We start from the raw sequence: 5,000 nt of genomic DNA, 5'->3' as shown, positions 1-5,000 counted from the left end.
TAATAGTGAAAAGACACTGAACTAAAGAACGAACGTACACACGCCCTTTTTTTTTGCATGCTTACTCGTCTGCCCGTCTATCTGTCAGTCTCTGTCTCTGTCTCTGTCTCTCTCTCTCACTCTCTTTCTCTCTCTTGTTTCGAGAAATCTGAAACAAGATCCTAGAAATTTTTTTTTTAAATTGCTTTGGTTGATTCATTGGTTGAGTGATTCGCCGGTGGTTTACAGAATTATTTGGTGAACTTTTTGTTTGGTGAATATGAAATTAGGATGATTTCGCGTTTCACTTTGTTGTGTGATTTGTTTGTTTTGATTCATTCTTCTTCCTTGTTTTATTCGAGGATTTAGGAGTTTAGGGGATATTTTCAGCTTTTCAAATAAACGAATAAAGGCGAACAGACAAAATGTTGAGCGGCTTGCAATATTGGACAGGATGTGATTTATTGTGTGTGTGTGTGTGTGTGTGTGTGCCGTTTAGTGTGTTTGCCTACGTGCGTGCGCGTGCGTGTCAGTGTCATCGGTGATTTCGCTGTCTCTGTCTGTCTCTCTCTCTCAGAGAAAGAGGCACATTTAACCTGAACGTTCGATTTCTACGATTTCCTTACATTTTGTGTAGAATTTTTTCATACAGGATAGAATTACGCGATGGACAGAAATGTAACAAACGGCTGCAGAAAACTCTTTTCAACCCCTCTGTGTGTGTGTGTGCGTTGTGTGAGCGCGCGCGCGCGTGTGTGTATCAGTGATTGTGTCAGTGTTTGTGTTTCTTTGTTCGTGTGTGGTGGGGGAAGGGAGGTTGGGGGGGGGGGGGGCTGAGGGGGGTTGGCTGTTCTTTCTTTGACACCTTTTTGCTTTGAGTGATATTAGTCGAGCATTGTGTGTGTGTGTGTGTGTGTGTGTGTGTGTGTGTGCGCGCGCGCGCGCGTGCGTGCGTGCGTGCGTGTATATATACCTACGTGTGTGTGTGCGTATGCATGCGTGCGTTTGTGCGTGTGTGCGCACTTGCGTGTATGGGGTGGGGGTGGGGGTAAATGACGTCCATATGTGTGTGTGTGAGAGAAAAGGGAAGGGGGGGGGGGAAGAGAGAGAGAGAGCGCTGACGTCCTGAAACTCCACATCAGAACAAACTTCCTCTTTTCTTTCCCTTCCCTGATGTGTTTTCGTATTTCTTTCTCATGGGATTGCATACATATGTGGCACACACACACACACAGAGAGAGAGAGAGAGAGAGGGAGATTAGCGAGAAAAGATAGAGTGAGAGTTCACGGGAGAAAGAGAGAGAAAGAGATCAGGGGAGAAAGAGATCAGGGAAGATCAGTGGAGAAAGAGAAAATAGATCAGGGAAGAGATCAGACAGATCAGAGAGAGAGAGAGAGAGAAACCAGGGGAGAAGAGAAAGAGGGGAATGGGAGATCAGAGGGAGAGATCAGGGGAGAAAGCTAAATCAGGGGAGAGGTCATAGAGAGATCAATAAGAGTTGTGTAATCGATGGGATGGTCCTATCACCACGTGCAGCTGTGCAATCTCTAGGTTTTGGTCAAATGTCATTTATTCATCAATGGTCGGCACATGGGGGGAAGGGAGGGAAAAGTGAGGGGAGGTAAAGCACCAAGGCAAGGGATGAAAGGAGGTGGACTCGGAAAGGAATCAGCAAACAGACGATGAATCTTTAAAAAAATAAAATAAAATAATAATAAAAATAAAATTAATACCATGTCAGGTTGATAGATGCAGCCTTCTGGCGGTCTGAGAATCCCTTCATCAACTTCTACCTCAGGGATTTCCGTATGACCAGGGCTGACGGTTCCAAGGGGATTTCCTTTGTCGCGGCTGACACTGCCGTCAGGGTTACAAGGGCTCCCCATGCAAACCAGTAGGCGTTGCCCTCCTCCATTTGCTTTAAATTCTGCGTCAGTTTGACATGGTACGGTATATGACACCAGAAGGGGGAGTATGTATTATACTCCATGTTTGGTGATACATATACTTACCATGTCAAACTCGAATGCCCGCCCGTCCGTCCCCGCGTCTCTGCCGTGGTTCTTATGGGGCATTTACTTGAAGGCCACGGAATAATTCAGCGCTTATAGCTTTTAGAGGCGTTTGATTGGCTAAGAGCGGACCATTTCACCGTTAGCCGCGCGAAATTTGGCCGAGCAGAGCAAACCGATAGGCCTGGTTTGCATCAGTTTGACATGGTAAGTATATGTATCACCAAACATGGAGTACAATACAAACTCCTCCTACTGGTTGTACAAGGAAAACCTGAAGAACTAACTTTTGAAAAGACAAAAAAAGAAGAAGAAGAAGAACACTATCATCAGCCTCCGGGCCGTATTGGTGAAACAGATGTGAGGCAGCGCAACAATAATTATTACTTGAACAATATTTTCCACGTGCATCACGCTCACTGAAGCATGAAATGTTCACGGGTAAACACACACGCTAAAGTCTGTCTGTCTGTCTGTCAGTCTGTCTGTCTCTCTCCTTAAGAGTTTGAGCTCTGCTGATATTATTGTTGAATGAAATTATTACCCCCCTTGTCCTTAGGGCTTAATTGCTAAATGGACAATAAAATCTCTCTCTCTCTCTGTCTCTGTCTCTGTCTGTCTGTCTGTCTGTCTCTCAGTTTTTGATACTCTTTTACCCTCAGATCATGTCCTTTTTATTTTATTATTATTATTATTTGTTTTTTTATACTTTATTATAGTTTTATTACAGTCAACATCGGAGGAGAGATAAAGAAGAAAAAAACAAACAAAAACCAAAAACAAACAAACAAACAAAAAAACCTCAAAAAACTAGTAACAACCATAATCGACAAGTCACCACACTCAGAGAGGCGGGGTAGGGGTGGAATGGTCACACAAAGTGACAGAGAGAGAGGGAAAGAGACAGACAGACAGAGAGAGATACAGAGAGAGAGAGAGAGAGAGAGAGACACGCACACACAGAGACAGAGAGAAACACACACACATACACACACACACACACACACACACACACACACACACACACACACAGAGGACAGACAGGGAAACGTACGACTTCCTGATACCTTTCGGATTAAAATATAAATAGAATAATAAAAAAAAGGGGGGGGGGGGGTTGTTAAAATATAAAATAGAATAATAAAAAGGGGGAGGGGGAGGGTGGGTGGAAAGGACAGTCAACAATGGAATTCGGTCAGTGCCGTTTTTGTTGTGTGTTTTTTTCACATTCTGTCGTATGTGAAAGTAGGAGGATCCGGATCATGTGTCTGATGTCTGTGTGTGTCTACGTGCATTGTGCGTGTGTATGATTATATATATATATATATATATATATGTGTGTGTGTGTGTGTGTGTGTGTGTGTGTATGTATGTGTGTGTGTGTGTGTGTGTGTGTGTATGTGTATGTGTGTGATGTCTAACAGTTGAAAAGTTCAGAAGGCATGGTGTCAAAACTGAGGCACTGAAAGCAGAGACGGGGAATGTTATATTCAATTCAGGTTTAAACAGGCAGCCAGTGAAGTGTAGGCAGAAGAGTTGTAGCTCTCTCGTTCCTGGATATAATGGGTTGGGTTTTTTTTTCGAGAACGATTCGCGGTGCAGTATTTTGTATTTCTGGGGCTTGTGGAGTTCACCCATCAAAAGGCCAGCTAAGAGGGAGCTGCAATAATTCAAGTGAGACAAAATGAAGACAACAGCCAGTTTGTTGGCAGCGTCAATAGACAGGAAGTTTTACTAAGCTTTCGAAACTGATAAAAAAAAAATAATAATAATAACAGATGGTTGACACCGTGAGAAATAAATGCCGTTGAGAGTCATGATTATTGAGGACTGAATTACAAAAAGAAATTTCCAAGTCAGAACAAATGACATGCCGTAAAATCAACACACACACACACACACACACACACACACACACACACACACGCGCGCGCGCGCGCGCGCGCGCACGCACGCACGCACGCACACACACACACACACACACACACACACACACACACACACACTCCTGAATCCATATATCGTTTGTGTATTAACTATCTGTATTACAGGCTATCATATATTGCTTATATGTGTTTAACCTCTTCAGATGGGTCGATGGCTTATATTGAATAAATCATTTGTTTGTTTGTTGTCTCTCTCTCTCTCTCTTTTCTCTCCCTCTCTCTCTGTCTTTTTCTCTCTCTCTCACTCTCTCTCACACCCTCTCTCCCTCTCTCTTTCTCCCTCTCTCTCACACACACACTCTCTCTCACCCTTCTTTAACCATCCCCGTTTCCACACTTCCTTTTTTCCCTCTCACCCAAAATGAGGTGAATGTATTTATGAGTAAGGTGAACGACCTATAAACTGACAAACACACAGACTTGCGCACGCACACACACACACACACACACACACACACACACACACACACACACGCACGCACGCACGCACGCATGCACACATTGTTAATGTCCACCCCCCCCCGCCCCCTCTGCCCCCTTCTCTCTCTCTCTCTTCTCCTTCCCACCCGTCCCACAAATGAATTACAGGATTGACTGACAGCGACTTGATAATATGGTGATAAATGATCGTTCAACTTCGCTCATTATTTTGCTGGTCAAAATGGCCTGTACGCCAATAAACATCCGTCTCTCTCCCCTTCTCTGTCCGTTGGTTTGTCGTTTGCCTGCCTCTCTCTCTCTCTCTCTCTCTCTCTCTCTCTCTCTGTGTCTCATCTACCTCCTCTTTCTCTGTGTCTGTGTCTCTGTCTGTCTGTCTCTTTTCCACCTCCCCTCTCTCTTTCTGTGTCTCTTCTATCTCCTCTCTTTCTCTGTCTCTCTGTCTCTGTCTCTTTCTATGTCTGTCTGTCTGTCTGTCTGTCTCTTCTCCACTTACTCTCTCTGTCTCTTTCTGTGTCTCTTCCATATCCTCTCTCTGTCTCTGTCTCTCTGTCTGTCTCCTTGAGTGAAAAAACGTTCTGAGTTCTGAGTTCTCTCTCTCTCCCTCTGTCTCTCTCTCTCTGT

General features: G+C 44.3%; 1 protein-coding gene across 4 annotated transcripts in view; it reads left to right on the top strand.

The window, feature by feature from the left end:
• Positions 1–5,000, top strand: part of LOC143284804 (inhibitor of nuclear factor kappa-B kinase subunit epsilon-like) — a 66,778-nt gene that overhangs the window by 13,125 nt on the left and 48,653 nt on the right. The window lies entirely within an intron of this gene.

The sequence above is a fragment of the Babylonia areolata genome, chromosome 8 (genome assembly GCF_041734735.1).
Source record: "Babylonia areolata isolate BAREFJ2019XMU chromosome 8, ASM4173473v1, whole genome shotgun sequence".
NCBI lineage: Eukaryota > Metazoa > Mollusca > Gastropoda > Neogastropoda > Buccinidae > Babylonia > Babylonia areolata.
This window is presented reverse-complemented; position numbering and strand designations above follow the sequence as displayed.